The sequence below is a fragment of the Balaenoptera ricei genome, chromosome 5 (genome assembly GCF_028023285.1).
Source record: "Balaenoptera ricei isolate mBalRic1 chromosome 5, mBalRic1.hap2, whole genome shotgun sequence".
Lineage (NCBI taxonomy): Eukaryota > Metazoa > Chordata > Mammalia > Artiodactyla > Balaenopteridae > Balaenoptera > Balaenoptera ricei.
In genome coordinates, this window is record NC_082643.1 from 117,995,245 (window position 1) to 118,020,959 (window position 25,715).

General features: G+C 35.9%; 1 protein-coding gene across 4 annotated transcripts in view; it reads right to left on the reverse strand.

Moving 5' to 3' along the window:
• LOC132366631 (bifunctional heparan sulfate N-deacetylase/N-sulfotransferase 4) overlaps positions 1 to 25,715 on the reverse strand; it is an 843,093-nt gene that overhangs the window by 520,197 nt on the left and 297,181 nt on the right. For all 4 annotated transcript variants that reach the window (XM_059924230.1, XM_059924226.1, XM_059924229.1 and 1 more), the window contains exon 3: positions 3,950 to 4,073. The gene's annotated coding sequence lies outside the window, so the exon portion shown is untranslated. The remainder of the gene's footprint in view (positions 1 to 3,949; positions 4,074 to 25,715) is intronic.

The following is a 25,715-nucleotide window of genomic DNA, read 5'->3' on the forward strand; positions in this document are numbered from 1 at the left end:
TCCAATTACACTGCAGCAGTTAGACCCTTTTTGTGTCTGAGGCTTGTGCACAGACTCTTCCCAGCTCCTGGACTTCATCAGAATGGTAATGGGATCTGTGATGAAAGGACCTTCTGAGCTAACTGTTACACATCCTTTAAGGGACCTGTCATCTTGCTCACTTATCAAAGTTGTGGAACAGAGTTGTGGAACAGGCACTGGACTCTAGAGGATGAAACCATTGCCACCTACTATTTTGTGGATGGATGTGCTCCCAGAACCTCTCCTGGATGGGCCAGTCACACTGTATGGGGGACACTTTATTGCCTGAGAACTGTTGTGATAATTTACTAATAAATTCTGTGGATGGAGAAAGAAATTCTGTGGATGGCGCAGCTTTTTCAAACTGGTACAAATGCAGTAAATTTAATTGACTGCTATGTCTGCCATCCTGCCATACAATTCTGACCATAGTTTGATTGCTATTCCCATTAATCTTAGCAGAAAAGACAATCAGAAACTGCAGAGATAGTCCAGCTTAAAGTACCTATGGAGGTCTTCTCCAACCATACTTTCCATCATTCCTTTGGGTGCACAAATGCCACCTGGCTGGTGGCATAGACAAATAGAACAGGTGGGCCTGACTGACAGGTGGGCCTGACTGTCTAATTCTTCTTCCCCAAAGGAAGAATTAGACTCACTATTCTAAAAGGAACTGAAGTTTTGAATGCATTTTAGCCAGTAGGTGACCACGTGGCAAGTACTCTCAATCTATGCCCCCCCTTTGCAAGTCCTACCTGGGGAGCTCCAAAAAGTGTGAACAGCACTTTCATTTCAAGGGTACTCTCTGCCTCCTTAGCACTCTCAGTGTGAAAATCAGGCATTAAATTGCCTCTCTTGACTTTCATCTTACGTGGATTAGAGATCTTTAAGTGTTCAAGGAAATACCACCTCAACCTTGGAAGGCACTTTTGCAGCCTCAACTCACTGGCCAAAGTTCTAATGGATGGTGGAATTGCCCTAGACTTCCTCCTTGCAGGTCAAGGTGGAATCTGTACAATCCTCAGAACAAGTGGAAATTTTCAGTACACTCACATGGGTTTATACGGTGGATGTTAAGGGTTTCACAGATTTGCTCAGCCAGGACTCTGAAGGGCACGGCTGAAGTCAGTACTGAGGACTGGCCTCATCCTGCTGCTTGGAGTCCTGCTGACTGCAACCTTAGTTCAATGTTGCCTGAGGCAAATTGATCAGATTTGATTTCAGCTCCTGTTCCACAGATGAATTAAAGTAGCTGAGAGAGTAGTGTGCTCATGGCAAAATTTACCTAAAGCCAAGATGGTGTAGAAACATGGGGTGGTTAATCTTGGAAGATAATTCTCCTTGAGTCTCTTATGTTTCTGTTCTTCTTCTAAGCACAGGCTTTTTTCTGGACTATCTTTTCAAGGATCTTTGTAGAGCAGACATTTTAGTAGGATAGTGAATAGTGTTTCTCTCCAGACAGAGGACAGATTTGTTTCCTAATGAAACTAATAAAAACAATGTCTCCCTCCTGGGCACTGATGGGCATGTTTGCTAGCAGCCCATCTATACAACTGGGAGCTTTTCTTAGCTGGAAGTCACTCAGCTGTGATGTAAACTCACTGCATGTACAGCATCCACCCGGACAGCTCCACATCACCCCCGTGGAACCTGGGAGTTAGGGCAACCAATGCCAACATGAAGCTCATGCTGTCTGGTGTTCTGAGTAAAAGTCTTTGTTAGACCAAAACATTTCATATTTTCTGCCAACATACATGAGACTGGGCAGTTATATTGTTAGCTTACAAGTAGGCAAACCTCATACCCGTCACAGATCTTGATATCCACATTTAATCCTCTACCATCCAAAGGAAATAGGACTAGAACTCAGGTCTCCAATTTCCCAATAATGTGTTCTTTATGCACAGCCATGACTGTTACCCCTGAAGTGCCCAAGAAGAATATATACTCTACATGTATTTTCTGACAGAATAAAAAACATTTCATGCATTCTCATTTCTAACCTGTATTTAAGAATAATTTTTTTTCCGGCTTCCCTGGTGGCACAGTGGTTGAGAGTCTGCCTGCCAATGCAGGAGACACGGGTTCGAGCCCTGGTCTGGGAAGATCCCACATGCCGCGGAGGAACTGGGCCCGTGAGCCACAACTACTGAGCCTGCGCATCTGGAGCCTGTGCTCCGCAACAAGAGAGGCCGCGATGGTGAGGGGCCCGCGCACCGCGATGAAGAGACGCCCCCGCTTGTTGCAACTAGAGAAAGCCCTCGCACAGAAACGAAGACCCAACACAGCCATAAATAAATAAATAAATAAATAAATAAATAAATAAATAAATAAATAAAAATTTTTTTTCAATGAAGAGCAACCTCTGGAGTTTCACTGAAATTGTGTTTTCCTGTAAGAAGAGTTCACCACACCAGCGTTGATCTTAAAATTGGGAAGCTTATTTTTCTATCCCAAATTTAAATTGAGAAATTAATCAGCAACAATAGGGCTGTAGGGGAAAACAGCATGCTGAAGTGAAAGTAGTTTTGGTTCTCTGAATTATAGGGATTTTACTTTGTTACAAGATTTATACACAACCTAAAGCACATTAAAAAAATATTTCCCAGGTGATTAATCTGCAGTCTTTGGAAAAAGCAATGCAGACTTGAAAGTTTTTGATAAAAGCTTTGAAACACTGTGTTCTGGATTTATATGTTAGGATTCTAACAGAATTCAAGGTATAAACTTCTCATAAAATCTACAATAGGATTATCAATTCTTATAATTAGCAATACTATATATATAAGTATATTTAATGATTAATTAAAACATTACTGATTTTATGACATAAGATTATGGTATTATTACATGTTAATAATCATCACGTAAACAAAATAAATACCTACAGAGACATTTTTGGTGTATATTTATCACAATTCATGTATAAACTTGTTTCTTTAAAAAGTGCAAGTTAATTCTGAGGAAAATTAACTGAGGGCAACTTTAATAAAACTAACCTGATAAAATACATTTTATTTATTTTGATGCAAAGCCAGTCTAAATCAGCTAAGTCTAAGTTATAAAATACGTTTAACAGAGCTACAAAACAACTTCTGTATATATGCATTAGCCAATCTAAATTAACCCAGCCAAGTACTGCTTTGAAGAGGCCCTTAGATACCTGGAGTTAATTTGAAAATGAAGAAGAAATTGCTTAAGAACATCACATAGCAGTTGTTGTTCAAGACAGCTATGTATTGGGTTGGCCAGAAAGTTCAGTCGGGTTTTCCATAAAGTGTTCGCGAAAACCCGAATGAACTTTTTTGGCCAACCCAATATGATGCCTGTGAACTCACCTCCTCCTAAGAGTCTATAGCTACACATGGAACAACTTCCTCTTATAAAAACCTAAAGGCTGGCTGAGTAATAACTACACATTAGGCAAATGAGAAGAAAATCACATCAAAGTGGGTAGGAAAGGCTAGGAAACAATCTCACCATATACCCCGCTCCCAGTGCGGTGTCCCACAGGCAGGAGGGAACTCAAACCCTGGAGCCTCTCCCTGAGGACTGAAGGGTTCAAGCCCGCTCCTCAGGCATTTCAACTTTTAAGACATACACTGGAGAGATAAGCGCCCCAAATATCTAACTCTGAAAACCAACAGGGCTCATGTTCCTAGACCCACCAGACTCTTGTGATCTTAGAAGCTGCTCTTAAAGGGCTTTTGCCCTCAGACTCACCAGGCCCAGGGCCCAGCTCAGAGGCAGCTGATTGCACCCAGACTTTAAAGTGATGGATGTTCACCTGCTTATATTACAGTGTCGGCCTGAGGAGCATGGAATCTAATTTAACACACACATCTAGGAACCTGCTGGAACCCTCTCAGGGACAGATACTGACAGGTAACTCTTCCAGGTGAATAAGCTTCTCTGTAAGAATTTTTACCTGTTCTCCCAGGTACCAAGCTGATCCTCTCACAGTCATTTTACACTGAATCAGGCTTTTTCAAATGCCAATCTGATCATCTCATTCTTCAGCTGCAAATATTTCAATGACATCTTATTGTTCCCTGAAAAAAAACACAAAAAACAAAGTATGACTTGAAAAATATCATGATCAAACTCTACTTATTTTGCCACATCTTTTACCACTCACCCATGTTCAGAGACACCTCTGTCTTTCACATGTCCCTCACTCTGCCTGGAAATAGCCTTCCAAACTTCAGACTTGAGCATGGCTAATTTCGCTTTACTCACTTGGGATGTCCTCTCCTCTGTGAAGCTTTCATCTATCAAACAATTTAGTTAGGTACCCTTTTGATATGTTTTCATGGAATGTTGTAATTACTTCCATCATGCCATAGAATTTATTTCATAGATTATGAGCTCCTTAGGCTGCCACATAACAGGTGCTCAAAAAAAATGGATACATGAAAAACATGTAACTGGTAAAAAATCATAGGTAATAATTCTTACCAGATTTATCCATCTATGCAGATATATTGAAACTTTAACTAAGTGTGGAAGAACCTTCTGATCTCCAAATCAATAGATATTTACTTTCCTTTATGATCTTACAGTTCTTACTAGTCATCAGTAAGGCCTGGTGTTTCACATCAAAATTTCACCATCTCAGCTGATAGTGTCAATAATACCCACATTTTGCCAGGTGAATGGCTAGCACTTGGGTAGTATTTCTTACTAAAATAAGAAAGTACCATATTTTTCAGTAACACTTGTGGTTTTATTTTTTAAAAATTCCAAAATTGAACAAACTCTTGGCAGATATTTCTCTAACATAACAAAGAAAAATATCCTTAAAACAAATGCTTCAATGGTCATGAGAAATTTTAAATATAAGCTGAACAGCTGGGTATAAGGAAATTGTGGTGAATTATAAAAATATATGGCATATTGTTGCAATGTCTTATTTGGTTAATGTGAATGTTTTATTTCTAAGGTGGTAATTAAACCAATACAAACATTGAGTTAACGTACCTGGCTCTTTGTAACATCCTAAATGTATTTTCTAAAGTCTTAATTTTTTTTTCAGTCTCTCTATGGTACAGCACATCAAGAAACTTTTAAAATCATTGTTTTAATTTTCTGATTGCCAATTATTGAAGAGTGGGTAGAGATTTATTATGATTTTCAAAATAAGAGACTTTTTGTTGAAAGAATGCTTATAGTCTAAGGTTTCAGCAAATCACTTTGATATTTACCTTTAAGACAAGACACACAGAACATCAGACTGTAAAGGATATGAGCTAAGTAGGTATCTTATTGCCCTTATTCAGCTTTAAGTAAGGGAGAAGTGTCTGCATATACCCTTCCCTTCCAAATGCTTCTCTTCTTTCCCAGTTCTGGTTCAGTTTCATGTCAGTCATGTGTGACAGGGACTAAAAATATTAGCACAGGTGAGTTTAACACAGGACCATAATTTAGCATTTAAGGGCATGGCTTCTAGAGTTAGGCCTGAGGTAAGTCTTGCTGCTTACTGTGGGTCCTCTACAAGTTATTTAACCTCTGTAAACTTGAGTTTCCTCATCTGCAAAATAGGAGTAATAATTATACATACCTCACTGGATCGTTGTGAGATTAATGAGTTGATGAATGCAAAACATAAAGACGAACACTGCTAGTGGTGAGTACATTTGATCACAGCTTCTGCCTACCACCCCCCCATACTCAGGAGGATGGTATTGCTTTTCTACCTTTCAATTCTCCACAAACATCCCACCCCAAAATTTCAAATATAGATGGCATGTTTTACTTTTTCAGGACCTCATCAGGTAGGTTGAAGTAATGAGTGAGAGGAGATCTAGATCAACTGAAAGCCTAGAGGAATTACATTGGAAAATGTAAAGGAAGGGAAAGGCAGAGGAAGAGTCCAGAGATTAGTCAGAGAAATTTCGACTATGGGTAACCAAGAATTTTTGGAAGCAGCCACATTGTGTGCAAGAATTATTACCAGAATAGGAGACATGGAGAAGGGACAGGGGGTAATTAAATAAATTTTACTGAATTGTGGAGATGTCCTCTTATTTAGATATTTCTTTTTAATTTCAAAAAATAAATTATCTTATTTTTTGTTGACCATACATTCTTGAATGAAATAGCCAACCAATGTAAGAAGAAGCTATTCCAACTCTACGAAAGTTACATATACATATATGTAAGTTGTACATCAGCATTGCTGCTTGGAAATTTCCTAGTTCAAAGATAAACTAGAGAAAGTCTACAATTACAATGTAAGATTATGTTTGAAGCAACCACAGTCTTTATCTGCTCCTCTAAATCTTAGCAATGCTATAACATTGAGAACCCCCCCCTTTCTATCATAAATATCTGATAAAACCATTCTATTTTGCTGGACTAAGAGTGCTTTTACTCTGCATTTTCTTCTGTAGTGGGACCAGCGCTTTAGGGACCACCTTGGATTTTTCACGGAAGAGAACACATGAATTCAACCTGAAAATATTTTCCTACTGAACCAGACATCTTTCTCATGCTTCTTCTCTGTGACATAAGCAAGTATCTCCACTGGCTCCAGCACAAGTTTGATTATGCTTAAAAGCATTGTAGGGGGGTTGTACCTACAATGACATGATTTGGAGTCTAAATGACCTAGTACTTATTCCTTTCCTTGTCATAGTTTCATGTTCTTATACACAATTCTCTGTCTTCAACAGTGAAAACAGTACAAGATTCAGTAAGAAATGTTTTTGGATGTTACAGTTGCCATTCCAAAAGAGAGGGGTTAAAGAAACACATTGTTTAAGGAAGCAAATTTCTTGATTGTCTTCTCAATATATAGCACTGCAAGGCATTATTTGCAGGAAAAAGGGACAAAAGGGAACAAATTACATTTTGAAATTTATAGAATTCATACTTTGTGTCATTAGAAGCATACTGGCTTTTCAATTTTGACAGTGTTTTCAAATATAAGTATAAACAACATAAATAAACATCATTCCATCATTAAAAAAGTCATATTATTAAGTCTAAAGACATGTGTATTCTTTCCTAGAGCTTTAAGACTAGAGGGAAACATTGCACACAATAAAATGGCTATTTAAAAATATATAATAGTAATTTCATGTAGATCAAGTAACACTAGGTTTGAAAATAGAGTTACAGAACTATCTCAGAATTCTTAGCTTATTTTACGCTATATGCTAACAAATCAGATTCCTTTGTTATTGGAGATGGTACAGCCTTCATTTGTATAAGAATCTCTGCAAGTCTTACTGCTAATAATGCTAGGGGCTTAGCACAGAGAACACTAGCAATGGATATAGAAACCTGTATAAAATCCTCTCACTAGTTGTAATGCTATGGTCAGTATATACGGTCTAGCTACTTTAAACACAGACACACATGCACACACACACAAGGTTTAATTTGTCGTTTCTATTATGTTCTATTACCGGCATGATGGTCCTCAGCACTTAAATTAAGTACAGACATTTTATCACTCCAACTGAAGAGTAAGAAAATGGAGGCAATAACAATGAAATGTAGTTCAATTATAAAAATTCAATAGATTATAAAATATATGTGACAAAAAAAAATTACTGAGGAGAATAATTTGAAAATTATAACTGAATGTTATACATATTATTTGGCATACTGCAATAAATATTACAATTATATAAATTCTCATATTAGCAAGAAATTAGACAAATATTGCATACATGTTATACATCATATATTAATTTACATTACAATATTTATCTTTACAATTGTTAGAAATCAAATTATTAAAAACATTTCTTTGAATAAACAGAGCCAGAGAAGTCTGACTTAGATAAAGCACATCTGAGCTTTTCTAGACAAGTTGAGATTGTCATTCACTTGGTATCGTTCATCATATTAAAAAAAAATAAAAGCAGAAACAAACTATATTTGTGGTGGATTCCAAACATGACCACATGCTTTTCCTGCTGTGTAATCTCCTTGCCTTATGAACTGCCCTGCCACTCTGAATCAGGGCCTGGCCTTGTGACTTGCTTAGGACAATGCTACGTTTGCAAATGTGATGGAAGCAGAGGGCTTACTAGTACTTGTACAGAGGGTTAGTCCTCTCTAACAGCTCCTGGAGCTCCTGCTACCATGAAAATAAGCCCAGTTACGCTACCAGATGATGAGAGATACATGACTGGTAACCCCATCAACCTGGCTGACAATCTGCAAACCATTCACATGAGTGAGGCCAAGCTGGAACATCCAACCACCAAACTATCAACCTGTCATGCAAGAGAGAGCCCAGCAAACATGAACTGAGCTAGCCCAATTCAGAATAATTGCTGAAGTAACCTATAAAATTATGATCTAACTGAGTGGTTGCAGTTTTAAGCTACCTTGTTTTGAAGTGGTTTGTTACAAAGCAAAAGCTACTCACAGAAAGAAGTAGCAACTAATACTTTAGGGACTGTTTAACTGTACTATGCAACATGCTTAAAATGGAAGGTTATACAGCAACTTTAACAATTGCAGAGACAGATCTATATATAGCAGGATGCATTATAGTAACAAAACTTAAGGACCATTATTTATTTTTTTCACTTACAGTTTATTTAATGCTGTTTCAGTTACTTTACACATATGAACACATAATATTCATATGTCAACCTGACAAAGTAGTATTATTTTTATCTCTCTCATTTTATTTTATTTAGAAATTTAATATCTGGACATTGTCACAGGTTAGGCTCTTTTTAAAAAAAAAAAAAATTATTTATCTATTTAGTTGGTTGCACCAGGTCTTAGTTGCAGCAGGCGGGCTCCTTAATTGCAGCTTGCAGGCTCCTTAGTCACGGCTCACTGTCTCCTTAGTTGCAGCATGTGGGTTCCTTAGTTGCGGCAGGCAGGCTCCCTAGTTGCGGCTCACCAGCTCCTTAGTTGCAGCACGTGGGTTCCTTAGTTGTGGCATGCAAACTCTTAGTTGCGGCATGCATATGGGATCTAATTCCCTGACCAGGGATCGAACCTGGGCCCCCGGTATTGGGAGCACGGAGTCTTATCCACTGAGCCACCAGGGAAGTCTCGCTCTCATTTTATATAGGAAGAAATAGAGAACAAATCAGTTAAGTAAGACAGACGATTGATTTGAACTGAGGCAGTCTGGCTACAGAAGCTGTACTCTCATCCGTTATATTGCTTCTCATGACAGATATTCACAATATATTGTAGGGTGAATAAAACAGGAAACAAAATGTTATGTAAATTACAACCCAAATTTTTGTTTAAAAAAATTAATAGTCTGTACAGACTAGACAAAGATAAGAAATGACATGAGCTTTAGTTTCCTGTTGCTACTGTTACAAATTACTATAAGTCTAATGGCTTAAACAACACAAAGTTATTATCTTACAGTTCTCTAGGTCAGGAGTCCAGTATATGTCTCTTTTAGCAGACTAAAATCAAAGTACTGGTAGGCTGTGCTTCTTTGGGAGAATGTAGGGGAGAACGTGGCTCCTGCCAATTCATCATATTGGCAGAATTCAGTTCATTGAGGTTGTTGGACTGATGTCCTTGTTTTCTTGCTGGCTGTAAACTGAAGATGGTTCCCAGCTCCTAGAGGCAACTGCATTCTTTGTTTCCTAGTCTCTTTCCTCCATTTTCAAAACCTACGATGATGGGTTGACAGCTTCTCATGCTACATCTCTCTGACCTGCTGTTCTTATGTTGTTTCCCACTTTTCAGAATTCATGTAAGTAGATTGGGTCCACCTAGATAATCTAGGATAACTTTTTTATATCAAGGTACTTAACCTTAATCATATCTGCAAAATCCCTATTACTATGTAAGGTAACATAGTCACAGTTTCCAGGGCAGGACATGGGCTTCTTTGGGGGCTATTATTCTGTCAAACACATCTCATAAAGATATATGACCCAAAGCTAGCAATTGTTATTTCTGAATGATTTCAGTTTATAGGTGAGTTTTGTTTGCTTCTTTTGGTTTAACAGAATTCTCTGATATTTCCATAGGGAAACTTATTACAATACTTGTATAAAAATATTTGTACTCATAGTGTATTTCCAGAAAAATATTTAGGGTATATTTTTCAGATACCCCGATTTCTGTATCCTTTAAATATAAATAATATTATTTAATTAACATTGCTTGTATCTCAGATTATTTTATTGCTATAATCAAAATCATTGTGCCATACAGCATAAAATTGGACTTGTTTTCAAGCCTACAGTATTTACAGGTTATACTGCTTTTCTAGTAGTCATATCAAGAATTAATAGGTATTAAAGAATTAGGATTTAAGTTATTCTGACTTCTTTTATTTACCTATTATGGTATTACCATTTATAAACTTCTCATGAATAAAGTTAATAATCCTTCTTGAATATCTTTTTATTTCTTTCCACAAACAAATTCTGGGTTCAGTTAATTAATTATCTATTCTGAAGTATTATAGTAGTTCTAAGAAAACTAGCATTTTCAAAAGTATTATTAAAATTTTGGTGTCCATTTATTAAAGTGGGATTGTGACATTGTTGACTTTTTAAGTTCTTATTAACTCATTTTCTCTATGTCTCTCCCCTCTTGCCCTCTCCTTGCTCTTTTCACCCCCATCTCCTGTCCTTAAAATGTTTCTTCCCAGGGCTTCCCTGGTGGCGCAGTGGTTGAGAATCTGCCTGCTGATGCAGGGGACACGGGTTCAAGCCCTGGTCTGGGAAGATCCCACATGCTGCGGAGCGACTAGGCCCGTGAGCCACAACTGCTGAGCCTGTGTGACTGGAGCCTGTGCTCCGCAACAAGAGAGGCCACGATAGTGAGAGGCCCACGCACCGCGATGAAGAGTGGCCCCCGCTTGCCGCAACTGGAGAAAGCCCTCGCACAGAAACAAAGACCCAACACAGCCAAAAATAAATAAATAAATAAATAAATAATTAAAAAAAAAAAGAATCACCTGGAAGCCTTGTTAAAACACATTAAAAAAAAAATGTTTCTTTCCTTAATACCTCATCACTTTTAGATTTGTATTTCTGACTCCATTTCCTTTTCTTGGTTTCTGTTATCTTTTGGGGCCTTAAATGATGCATTGTGAGTCTTAACGAACTCTCACAGTTTTGGTATTCTGTACACATGACGAATAATATATGTAATGGGATGGCAAGGAACATTGGATATGCACATTGCACATATTTCTTTTGCTCACATGCATACTTCATTGTTCCATCATACATCACTTACAAAACTCAAATTCAAAAATAAAATTATTAAGAACTTCATGATGGTGACAGCAGTGCATGAAATTATGGGTGGCGTCCTTCTTATCATAGGCTCTATGTGAAAGCACAGCTTGTATACTCATAAACCCAGCCCTGTCTCTCCCCTACCATATCATTTTCCCCATTTTCTCACTTGTGTTTCCTGTGATTACCTTCTGGGAAAAATAAATTGCATCCCAAACCTTTACTTATTTTATTTTAAGGAAATCGTACCAAAATGGTAATAGTATTGGTGATCATAATGAAATGCTGGAATTAGAGAGCACCAAGAGCCCCACTGCTGGTGACAAATAGGGTCAGATTGCTAAATTGATCATGTATGCTAAACTGAAGCATCACAGTTACTTAGATCCTCAATTGCAAAGAATGAAATCAGGTGCAATTAGAAAGGAAAGTGTTTCATGCAATAGTTCAAGCACTTGAAACATATTGGAGCAATAGTAGTTATAAAGATATTAAACTTGGCTACATATTATTTACTGACTTGGAAAAAATAGAAAATGACAGATTCAGGCCAGTGGACTATCAACTCAAGGCACACTGGAAGTCAGAAATGCTTCATGGCAAAATTTAGAGACCCACATCTTTAGTAGCCAAAAGTCAGATTTTGCTGAAATTTAAACCCATGTTTTGATTTTAAGAGATGTAGAACCACCAAAAATATTAAATTCACAACTCCAGAATGTCTCCACTGAAAAGCTTAAGCCCTTAATAGAGAAGGACTGAGACCTGGAGACTCAGGAAAAGACACTGGATTGGTTCACTTAACTTTGAACTTCAGAGTTTTCTGAACCCTCTGAGCTGGTGGAAATGTGCCCTATCTCTTGCTATAGAAGGGAAAAGTTCCACTGACTGAAGATCAAGGATGGTGTTACCTAAGATAGGTAGTACATTAATGGTACTTTCCCTCATGATCTTTTACCTACTGCTTTCATTGACTCTAAATTAATATCTAAGTTAAAATCTCAGCATGTATCAAATGGGAAGTGTGGGCTATATATTATGTGAACAAAAGGATTATCCATGCAAGAACATCATAAACTGGCCAACATCTAACAGCAGAAGAATAAATTCTGAAGATGTAATGTATAACATGGTGACTATGCTTAACAATATGGTATTGTATACTTGAATGTAAGTGGCTGATAATAGACCTTAAGAGTTCTCACCACATAAAAAAGCGTTATCTATGGGAGATGATGGGTGTGTTAGTTATCTTGATCTTGGTAATCATTCCACAATATATACGTGTATCATACCATCACTTTAAATATATATAATTATGTTTAATTATGTTCGTCTATCATTCCTTAAAAAGTTGAAAAAAACAGCAGAAGCCAGGAGAATACATGTGGAAGTGAACTTTGAGTTAACTGCACAGAGGAAAGAACGAAAGATATAAAGTGGGTTAGCAAGAGAGTATATTGTTATGGGAGTGATATCTGATTAATCAGGATTAAAAGACTGGCAGATTTGATGAAAATCCTGCAGCCATTCCTAATACACTGCGGAAGTAGTTCTGTATCAGTTTTCCATTGTCATAATAATCCTGTAAAACAGATAACCACAAAATCCAATGACTTAAAAGAGTAACCATTTATTCAGGATTTTTTGTTGTTGCTGTTCTAGATCTGGCTCAATTTATGGCAAGTGGATTATCTCAGGCATATAATTTTAGCAGACGGGTGGTCTGAATCTAGCTGTTCTAGTACCACCTTGAATCAGTTAGTCTCTCATCCTCTTGGAGATTAACTTATACTTGTTTATACTTGGTGAGGCAGAGTTTCAAGAGAAAGAACTGAAGTATGTAAGCCTCTAGGCTAGATACATGTACATTGTTCCTTCCACTTCATTCTATTGGTCAATGCAGGTTAAAGACCCAGTTGAGATTCAGAGAATAAGGAAACCGATTCTACCTCTTGAGCTGCAAAGTCATATTACAAAGAAATGGGTAGTAGAAGGAGGAGATAATTGAGCCATTTTTCAAATATTTGATCTCTCTTAAAGCTTAGGAAAAGATGTAATCATCACTGCCTTGACAGAAAATTGAAAAAAAGGAGTCAGAAGACTCAGAGAGATAGGCACGTTAGGGTGGATTTATTATGTGAGAATGGGAAGCCTATCTGCATCTATTTGCCTCTTAGCATTTGATGTGCCGCTATTGATCTGGCAAATGTGTTTTTTCTGGTTCCACTCTTGTTCTGAGAACCACTCAGATCTGGGAAGGAGGGATCAAAGGGCTACCTATTCTAAGTGAAGCCCAGAGCAAGAGATGAATCTGCAGCAGGTTCAGGTATCCATATGAGGAGTGTAGGCCAACTCCAAAAGGTGGGTTAACAGTGCAGACCACTAGGATGCTGGAGCAAGATCATGCCTTCTGCAGTAAAGAATTATTAGTAAATAGTAAACAATAATTATGATTGCTCTCTGAAAAGTAGCCTCTAGCATTCTACTAGACCCTAGAAGAGACTCAGTTACTGAAAATATTGCATCCAGAGACTGTGAAGTTGACTCTGCTCTTCATAAGCTGGGGTTGTCAGATATACCACTTAATAAGTTTAGATGGGCACAGTAGCAATCCATCACATGATGGAAATCATTCATTTGTGATGGAGTCACAATCATTGAGTAGGTAGAGACGGTACAAATGAGTTATATGAACAGAACCCAACATCAGCTACATTTACTGCACCAATATGGCTTCCTCAGCTAGGAACTGGTTTCATACAATAGTTGATGGAGGAGAAAAATACTGAGGACTAGTTCAAGGATGGGTCAGTGGAATATATATGTGAGCTGAAAAATGGACTGCTACCACATAAGAAGTAGCATTAAATATAATGTTGAAGGGAAATACCTTAGCAGAAAGAATTTCAAGCAGTATACGTGGTCATCAATTTTGCATGGAGGGAGAAACGTCTCAGATAAAGATATACATTAACTTGTAGGCAGTGGAAAATACATTTGACTAACTGGTCAGGAACATAGGAGGAGCATTTCTCAATTCCTTGCTGCAACACTTCTTAAGCGCAGTCCATGTACTTCCTCAGAATTACAGACAGGATTAGTCCCAGTTGCCCATAGCAGTCACCTGTTCATCACTGTATAGTTAATCTCTCCCATTCACAGCTTACTCTCCTTAGTCCCTCATTTGTAGTATATTTCCTGTGATCACCTCCCACAACTACCTGCAACAAGGCCTTGTCCTATGAGCTGATATTAAGAGAACTGAAATATTGACAATTAGTCATCATAATGTTCTTTCATCTTTTTCATCATTTTACTGTTTCTTATAAATCTGAGCTTCTCTCCACATATATGTTAGTGTTAAGCATTTCCTTTTTTATGAATTTTTCTTCATTTAAAAAATTTTTTTTTCTTGGTTTGTAAGGATTCCTTGCATATTCTAGGCATCGTTTTCTTGTCCCTTTTGGACATTGCAAATGTATTCTTCCAAGATATCATCAGTCTATTAGCTTCTTCAGTGATGCCCTTCATTGTAATGAACCCTTATTTTGATGTATTTTGATGTAATCACATTCATCTTTTTTTTTTCATTTTTTATTTTATAACTATAGCTGAGCAATACCTCTTTAATTTTTTACTTATTTTTCCAGTTAGCAGCTTGGCTCACCTATTCATGGTGCTTTATTCCTTTATGTAAATTTTGGAGTAAACCTATCAAGTTTCTTAAAAAGTACCCACTTCAATTTTAGTAGAGTTTATATTGATATTTAATTTACTTGTGAATATTTTTTGTATAAGCACATGGGACATATCTGCATTTATTCAGATCACCTTTATATTCTTGATGACCATTTTATGTTCTAGGAAGAACATTTTTATTTTAATGCTTTAAAATATTGCAATACTTTAAAAACCTTAAATGTATTTAAATATATCATATATAATTTCATATTCTATAAAATGTATATTTATATAAAAATAAATTATAAATTATATTATATATAAATTAAATTATATTATATATAAATAAATTATATATGTTTAATATTTAATATATTATGTCTAATATATAATATATAAAATATTTATATATTATATATCTATATATTTATATATTTATATTTATTTCATATATCTTTATATAATATATAAAATATTTATATTTCATACAATATATCTTTATATAATATATAAAATATTTATCTTTCATATAAAGTTTTATATTGTATATAAATTTATATTTATAGAAAATTTTATATTAAATATAAAACTTTATTAAATAAATTATATTTTATATTTTTTCTTAAAATATATTATGCTATCCATCACTGTTTTCTAACTGTCTTATATCCATTTAATGAGAGTGAGGTTTTTAAAAGATTATTTGCTCTTTCTTTCCTAAAGCTTTTAGAATTTTCTTTTTATACTTGATATTTCTAAATATAACTGCAATTTGTCTAGGTGTGGGATTTTCTTGATCTCTCCGTTTATCACTCCATGAATCCTTTCAACTTTTGCATTTTCATCTTTCTCTAGATCTAAGATATTTATTCCCATTATTTCTTCAACACTTTCTTCTTTTATTTGTATTTCTTTCCACTTGGGACTCCTAAATCCTGATGCTGACACGTTTGTATCTGCCATAGTGCGTTTAGAGAGGGAAGCAGTGAATAGCACTCCTCAGCATTTCACGTTAAACTCTTTTGTAGAAGGTGGTAAAAGTTGATGAATGTCCTTATAGGTTTAAATACACTAGCCTCAGGAGTTCAGACAGGGAGGAAGTGGGAAAGTCAAAGAACCAGATGTTAGCACTGAGGACTCCGTCAGGGCCTTTAACGCTTTGATTTTACCCCAACTACTGCTAAGAGACAGTCAATATTTCCTAAAACAATCTGAAGAAAAGTCAAAGGTAGATATTAAACATTTTTTTCCACCTACTCTTTCACTGCTGCATCAATCTGCCCCTGCCTTCCAGCTGCAGCCACTACCCAACACATATTCCACTTCAAGGCAGCCTTCAGTTTCTCCAAGATTTTTTCATAATAGCTTTGTTTGTTTCTATTATTCATATTTCCTGCTCTCTTTCGGTAATTTTCCACCATTTTTTCTAGAGCGGGGAACCAGCAGACTGTACTAGTTTACTACCTGGACAGGAACTGGGAAACATCCTTGGTAGTCTTTACCTCCTACCATTCTTTCTTTCCATATCAAGTCTCTCCATAATTGTGTTTTAAAATCTAAAGCAATCTTTTTACAGTTGCATACATTGATCCAACATTATTCTTGTTCTTTACACACAACATTTTCTTAAATTTATTTTCTCTTTCATAAGCCCACAGCACCTGTTCTCTCAGCCATTTTATCCTTGTTCATTCACATATAGTATTCTTTACTATTCTGATTCAGGGCATTTAGCTTTCCGTTCTAATATCTTCTATACAGATATTGATCACCTACCTCATTTTCTTTTCACTTTTTACCCACACTAGTCATAACATAGGACATAAGAATTTATTTATTTGATCTCTATGATACCACAGCTTCATCCCAATCAAGATAATTTTGATAAGCGTAAGGATTGCCACAAACTTTTAACATTTTCTTTAGTAAAATTATACAGAGGAAATAAATTTCTAGTAGAAGCCAAGAGTTTTTTTGAGAATTATATATTAGCTGTTAAAAGTTGTATTGGTTCATTTATAATACTTTCACAGTCTTTAGAGATATATTTCTTTATCAAAGCAATTTTAGTTTAATAACAATATCATTTTAAACTCATTTTGAAAAGTATCCATAAAAGTAGACTGTATATATTGAGTTCAACCAAATATTTTTAAAGCCAAAAATAAAATTTAAAAAAATTAATTTGCATATAAAAGTTGAATGTATTATAAATTTATAAGAAAAAATTTACATGTGTTTTACTTTTCTGATTGTCATTTTTTGAGATATTTTAAATAATACAAAAGAAGTGAAAGAAAAGAACTGAAATTATTTATTTTATCTCACAAGCATAAAAATTATTTATATTTTGGTGTATATCCATTCATGTTATTTATCTCAGTGTATCCACCTACATCATACATTAATATAAACATACATACGTAGAGTATTTCACATACAATCTTTCACTAAATCACGTTTTACAGTCTGTACTTAATTACTTAACACTATATTTTATATTTTCTTTATTGTCAAATGTTTCTATTGTTGGACAATGACAATCATTTTATTGATCAGTGTATTCTAGGTATTCTTCAGTAAAGCAGCTCCAAAATCTTAATGGCTTTTAATAATAAAAATGTATTACTTCTGTGGCATGTCCAACAAGAAGTCAATGAGGTCACAGGTCCACATCATCTGAATCTTGCACTTAGATTGGTGGAAGAGTTGAGATCTCTAATGCCACACGTACGTGACATTGTTAGAGGGAAGGGGAGCAAAACAAACCATTTACTGGCTCTTAAAGTTTGCATTGAGAAGCGACTCACACGTTATTTTTACCCCCATTTAATTGACAAAATATATGGAGTTTCCTAATTATATTTTGCTGGTACTAGCTGTATGTGGCCATACTCAACTAAAAGACAACAGAATTATAAAACTAACTTGTTTTTGTAAGAAGCTGAGATGTGAAATGTTCATGAACACTAAAATCAATGGACCTCTAGTCCTCAAATATTCAGTTTACCCTCCTTCCCACTCAAACATATAGTTAACTCCTACAGAAGGAAGGCAGACAGAAGTCCTATCCAGTCACAGCATGGAACTCAAAGTACAAGATTTGTGGATGATGCACAATAATATTTTTAGTGCGTGGTATTGCAGATAAGTCCTCAATTCAAATATACATATGCCCTAGAGCAACCGTTAGGAAAGTAACTGCATATATATAGCTGTATCTATATAGCTGTATATCATCTTAATTTGCATAATGAAAAGACTCAACTTCTAAATAAGATCTCATTCTGGAAAAAAAAAAAAAAGATTCCATTCTGAAGTACTGGGGGTTAGGAATTCAACAAATCTATTGTTGAGAGAACATGACTGAATCCATAAACACCTACTACATATTCAGTAAACAAGAATAAAAAATTTTTGAACATCACTACTGACTGTCCCAATTATTTTTCAATTTTTAAGTACCTTAATTATTATTCTTTGAATATATATCTCTATAAACCATTATGCTATATTTGTAATAGAAATTCCTTAAAGTAGAATTATTTTGTCAAATACTCTGACAGTTTCTATGGTTTTGTTAAATCAAGTAAAATTGAATCAAACTGTTGTTCCAACAGCAATTTTTAAATGTCTATTTAGCATTAAACATTTGCTATTATTTCTTTTGTATTGATCATCAATAATTTGAAAAGAAAATTGCACATTATTTTATTTTATTTGCACATTATTAATTTGCATTCATTTTTACTAGCAACATCTTTTTCCTCAATAGTAATTTGTGAATGGACTATGCATGTTTATTGAAAATTTTCTATTTGAAGGGTATTGGTTCTCCTTGATTTATTGTAGGTTAGTTTATATATTAAAATATTAAACTTTCATGTAGTATATTACATACTTTTCAGCTTTACATATTTTTAAATTTTATATATTGTCCTTTGCCTTTCTGTTACCTTCATGACATTTTAATATGATGAAATTTTAGTTAATAAATCTAACAATATTTTCTTTCATGGTCTTTTCCTTTGCTATTGTACCATAGATCACATATTCATTTAACATTTCACTTGTAAACCAAGATCAGATAGTCACCTGTATTTTCTTATTATTTTTCCTTGCAAAATATTCTAACTCTTCCAGTCCTTCTCGTTTCTGGTACTTCCTCTAGTCAGCTTTCCAAAATGAGATCAGAGTGATACGCTCCTTTATAAATCTAATATCCTATAAAAGTTTATAATATTTAGTTGCCTTTCCCCCTTCCTCGGCCTAGAAGGCAGCCACCACACAAGATCTTTTCAACATTGAGTACCTGGCACCTAATTCAGCACCTGGAAGAGAGTAGGAGATCAATTTAAATAGGTTTTGAATAAATGAATGAATTGACATTCATCCTGATTCAGTCACTTTCTTGAAAATAATTCTTTAACAATTTAAAAAATTTCTACAACTGTTATTGATCTATTCATTCCCACTCATTTTTAAGTCCATTTTTTAAACTTTTTATAAAAATGTATTTTTTTCATTTCAAAGTTGTTATCATAGAATTATGCATGTTATTTTCTTTTTATTTCTATGGCACAGCAAATTTTTAATTGGAATAACTTTGTGTCCAATTTCTTTATTGTTTGTGTTCTCTATAATATATTTTGTCCTTGACTCCCCACTTAGTTGGTTTCAAAGGCTCTACAATTTCTGGTCATCAATATGGATAAAGATAGTATTAACTAAATGTTGATTTGATACTTATGCTGAATGATCCCTACTTTAGCATCTTAATTAATATAATTAGCCAACATAGTTTCATTGTCCCAACATGGGCAACAGATATTATTTTCTATTAAATTAAATTCAGCACAGGCTAGAAAGCATTTGAGTCAGTAGTAGATAGAGTACAAATACAGTTTTTCTTAGTGACACTGCAACAAGATTTCATATTCTTTTTTTACACTGGTTGTAAATATTATCATAAGAAAACTCATCAATATTGGTCCCAAACTATCTTATCTGGGGAACAAAATGTTGATTTCCTCTAGGTAACTTCTGGCAAATTTTACCATGCATGTGACAGAGAGCTAGGTTCTCATTTTTCAAGTTCCTGATGCACTAGTTTTACTACCTTGGGGCTGGTTGATAGTGTTCATTTGCATTTCAGCATCAATTGTACATTCCTCTTTTTATTCTTTTTTGCCAACTTTATTGATTCTCCTCTATACTGATTGAAGGTCTTATTTATTCTTCTGCCATTTTATAAGGTTTGATTATAATAGAAGACAATTTCATAGACTGCTCTTCCATTAACTCTCTGCTCTCTTTGTTATGAATTCTACTGCAATATAGCAATTTTTAGTAGGTGTAAGTGTCCTGCATAAATTTGTAGATTTTGTATTTTTATTTATTTATTTTTATAAATTGATTGATTGATTGATTTTTGGTTGCATTGGGTCTTCGTTGCTGCTCACTGGCTTTTCTCTAGCTGTGGTGAGTGGGGGCTACTCTTTGTTGCGGTGCACGGGCTTCTCATTGCGGTGGCTCCTCTTGTTTCGGAGCACAGGCTCTAGGCACACAGCCTTCAGTGGTTGTGGCACGTGGGCTCAGTAGTTGTGGCTCACCAGCTTTAGAGCACAGGCTCAGTAGTTGTGGTGCATGGGCTTAGTTGCTCCACGGCATGCGGGATCTTGCCGGACCAGGGCTCGAACCTGTGTCCCCTGTATTGGCAGGCTGATTCTTAACCAGTATGCCACCAGGAAAGTCCTATTTTTATTTATTTTAATTATGAGTGCAACAGAATCAGAAATCAAAACTCAGTTGTTGCTCAGTAGCCTGACATACTTGGTAGTATCAAAGTATTTGGCTAGTTTTTATTGTATCAGAAATATTCACTTAAATTTTTTTGATGTGTAATCACAAGTACACACAAATAAATTCTTCCAGAAATTCTCAGTAGAAGTGATGTAATAACCTATATTTCTTTGGGCATTCTCCATAAACATCAGCAACAGCATTTTTAATGTTACATGCCTGGGAAAAGGTCATTTTGCTTACTTAAGTCCATGATATCACTTTGTCAATTGCTTCTATAACGGAAGGATTGCTTGTTTTTACCCTGGCTAAAGCAAAGGCCTGAAGCTCATTGCCTTGGATAACTGCCTAGCATTACACAGAATGTTGAATCTCCTCCTCTTGCCTTTTTATACCAGCAGATTCCCCACCCTTTTGCCTTTAATGATCTTTTTGAGATCATATTTAAGCCCTCTCTTTTTCCTCAACTAATTAGAAATATTTCTGTATCATAGGGAACCCCGAGATTGCATAGTATTGATATAAAACCAGGGAAGCTATTAATACTAGAGAAGGTTACTGTGAAACCTTGGAAAATGGCAGTACAAAGCATTGCTACTAAATGTGCTCCCCAACTCTGCACCAAACACTAATGTCTCTAAAATCAAATAGCTCTTTGAAATATGAGAGTTAGTATAAAAAATGTGGTCCAATGGAATGAAAATAGTTACAAGACGTTTTTCCCTTAGATCAAATGATATCTGGGAGACCACAGGTAGAATATCCCAGGGCACGCACTCATGAATAGAGACTCTGGAGAATCACTGCCTTGAGCAGATCTATGCAGTGTAGAAAGGAAAGGTGGCATTCTCCCTGACTCTCAAGAGGCTGAAAATTAGTAAATCAGATAGAAGCCTCTCTAACCTTAAAGCTAGGAAAGCTCTAAAGTTTCTATCCAACATTAGGAGGAGAAAAGTTTCCTCTTAGTTCCTGGACAAGGGAACTGACAACTTCTAAGCTGGTGTAGCTCTAGTCCACAGAGAGGGAGTTCCAATAATTCTTACCCCTCTTGGGGTCCACTTAAGTTAGTACCTGAAGCCACGCTCCAAGGAGTAGTCAAAAACCTCTGATAACGTACCTAATGTGTTCTAGCAGACAGAAAAAAAGAAAAACAAAAACAAAAAAGAAAACAAACTGAACATATCAAACAGATAAATCATAGTAAAGTGGAATTTTTGGAAGAGAGAGGTGGCAACTTGAACAACAATGAGAGGAAAAGAGAGACAGAGAGGGAGATTGATTTTAGGATGTAAAATAAAAACCAAAGCCAAACTTAGTAAAGAGAAATTTTACTTGAAAGGATATTGTAGGGACTTCCCTGGTGGCACAGTGGTTAAGAATCTGCCTGCCAATGCAGGGGACACAGGTTCGAGGCCTGGTCCGGGAAGATCCCACATGTCATGGAGCAACTAAGCCAGTGCGCCACAACTACTGAGCCTGTGTGCAACAACTACTGAAGTCCGCGTGCCTAGAGCCCATGCTCTGCAACGGGAGAAGCCACCACAATGAGAAGCCAGCACACTGCAACGAAGAGTAGCCTCCACTCGCTGCAACTAGAGAAAGCCCGCACGCAGCAATGGAGACCCAACACAGCCAAAAATAAATACATAAATAAATAAATTGATTTAAAAAAATATAAGAAGTGGATAGAAAGTTTAAAAAAAAAAAAAAGAAAGGATATTGTAAGAAGAGGAAAGGTACTATTTCAACAAGGGTGAGGCACTATTGCAAAAGGGAGAACATTCTGATCATAAGAGCAGCAAGTATCTCAAGGATTTTTCTTTTATAGAGCAGACGGAACAAGGTTAGAAGACCAAGCATGGGCAAGTGGGATGAATGGAAGTGGCATAACTGGACAGAAGATCAGAGAATGTTTTACCTGAAGGCCAGCCTATTCTCAGGGGAGGCTGAGGGGGGCTGATAGCTGGTTCAGGCTGAAGGTGGGCCAAGTTCAGGGACCTCTGGGAAGCAGAGAAAATTAACCAGAGTTTGCTTAATAAGTGTTTTGTTCCAACTGATCAGACAATCTTTTATGAGACAAAGAATGGGAATTTGAAGGAGCTGTGTCTCGTCTAGTTTTAAGTACACGTGGAGATGTCCATGAGTTTTATCTGTCATATGGGTTTGAGTGGTTCTTTGTAGTAAACCCTTTTTTACAACACAACGGGTGAGGAGATTTCTTAACCTTCACTCTTTTCTAGGATTACAGGCCTCAAGTAAGGTTCAGTATTGTCAGGGAGTGTTTTTATAGCACAAAACAGTCTGTGGAACTTAAGAAATATATTTCCTGTAAGCAATCATGAGATAAATTGAAAGAATTTTCACTAGTGGATAGATCAATTGTTACGTGGAAGATTAAATGGAAGAAATATCATAACACTTAGGGTAAAATTCCAGAAAGGTAAAAATCATGAAGAAAGAGACAACATAATTAGAGCAGATAATGACAATTAATGTAAAAACATTTTTTAAAAAAAGTTATGAATGATATTTTAAAAGAATCAAATTAAGGAGAGGCAAACAAAATAAATTATAAATTCAAAAATCTTTTGAAGTGAAATTCTGCTGTTTTAAATTTTTTTCCAAGTTCAGGGTAAGACTGGAAAGAACACACCCACACACACAAGCATATATTGCTAAAAATTTTCAACTCCATGGATAAACAAAAAAGCTTACAAGCTTTCAATTAGAGAAAATAAATGATTTGTAAAAGTAGAAATAATAAGGCTGATACTAGGTTTCTTATCTGCAAAACTGGAAGCTAGAAGACTGAATAGCATCTACATAATAATGTAAAAATAAGCCTGAAACTCAATATCTTTTATGCAACTAAGAAATATATCATTCATCAATCAGGGTGATAAAAAGATATTTGCAAAGTTCAGGGATCCAGAGATTATATCACTTACGCCCTTATCTGAAGAAAATATTTTGTAAAAAGTCATAAACAAAACAGTGCATTAAGCCAAACTAGAACTGGAGATAGGGGAAGACGAAGAATTGTGGTGAGTAATCAGCGTTTCTGTCCTCTCTCGCTCTCATCTCCCCGTGTATGTGTGTTTAAATCTAAGATAGTATTAATGAAATGTCTCAGCTTGTAACATTTCTGCTGAAAAGGATTTTTAAAATCTAGTACACATATTACAAGGAAAAACAGAATAATAGAAACTGGGTCAAACATCAAAGCCCAGATGGGAGGAAGGTGAGGAGTGAAATCTTTTACAGATCATAGCAGGGCAGGTAAAAATTCAAAAGTTACATTAGTCTAAGAGTTCCTTCTGTGCAGTAGAACCACCAGATTAACTAGTGGGAAAGAGGACAATTAATAGTAATATGCATCAAACTGGCCAAAATAAAAATCTCTTCAAACAAGAGAATTAAAATGTGATAAAAAATAAATCTAATATATATATTAGATTAGTATAATCCATAAAATATCAGAGATTATCCTACTGGGTTAAAGTAAATAAACAGCTCTACATTGCTTAAAATAACTTTTTTTTTTTTTTTTTTTTTAATTTTTATTTATTTATGGCTGTGTTGGGTCTTCGTTTCTGTGCGAGGGCTTTCTCTAGTTGCGGCAAGTGGGGGCCACTCTTCATCGTGGTGCGCGGGCCTCTCACTATCGCGGCCTCTCTTGTTGCGGAGCGCAGGCTCCAGACGCGCAGACTCAGTAATTATGGCTCACGGGCCCAGTTACTCCACGGCATGTGGGATCTTCCCAGACCAGGGTTCGAACCCGTGTCCCCTGCATTGGCAGGCAGATTCTCAACCACTGCGCCACCAGGGAAGCCCCTTAAAATAACTTTTAAACAAAGTGCAAAATAAAAGTTAAAGAACTTTACAGATGCACAATAGATAACCACATAGAAATAAATATTAAGTGGCACTAAACATCAAATAAGTGTTAATTCAAATGATATGATTTTTAAATAGGTTAAAGATGGGTACAGTGTATTGATAACAAAGCTCAATTTAGGAATTAGATATAACATTCATAAATTAACATACACCTCAAAATACCAACTACAGTATGTCCCCTACATACGAATCTTCAAGTTGTGAACTTTCAAAGATGCAAACATTTGTTCTCATGTCCAATCACATAAGTTAGTTCACGTGTCTGGCATACATTGTCACCTGCGTGCATCCTCTACAAGTGGTTGTGCTTTTGTGCACTTTACTGTACAGTACTGTATAGAATACAGTAGTACAGTATTTTTATTTCAAGCCCAGGATGTCTGGAAGCAAGCATAAAAGCAGCAGTGATGTAGCTGGTACTACAAGTGCGAAGTGATAAAGATGGAAACAAAAGTGAAAATGATTGAGAGAGTGGAGCAACAAGAGGAATAAGAAGTAACTGAAGAACAGAAGAGATTCACAACACAAGAAATGGCAAGGGGATTTTCTTTATTTGAGGAGACACTGTTAGTTTTTGAGGCACAGGACCCGAATGTAGAACTGCACAAGAAGGTTGCAGCAGCCGTTCAGAATGCAATCCCGTGCTACCATGTCACCTATGATGAGAAAAAAAGAGCTACTACCCAGACATCACTGGATCGTTTTTTCAAGAGTAGATAGAATTGAATCCAGCAAGGAACCAGAACCTGTGCCATCAATGTCAGGCATGAGTGAAATTGCAGCTTGCCCTCCATCTCCTACTGCTGACGATCCTTCAGCTCTACCATCTCCCACCTCCTCTCCCTCCTCCAGTCAGGAACTCTTCTTACCTTTTCACTTGATGCCAGCCCCTGTATGCCAGCTGTTGTACTGTGCTACTGTACTTTTCCAGGTACTGTGCTGTAAGATTAAAAATGTTTCCTTTATTTTTCTTGTTTGTTTGTTTTTTATGTATTATTTGTGTGAAAAGTATTATAAACCTATTACAGTACAGCACTATATGGCCGATTGTGTTAGTTGGGTACTTAGGCTAACTTTGTTGAACTTATGAACAAATTGGAATGGAAC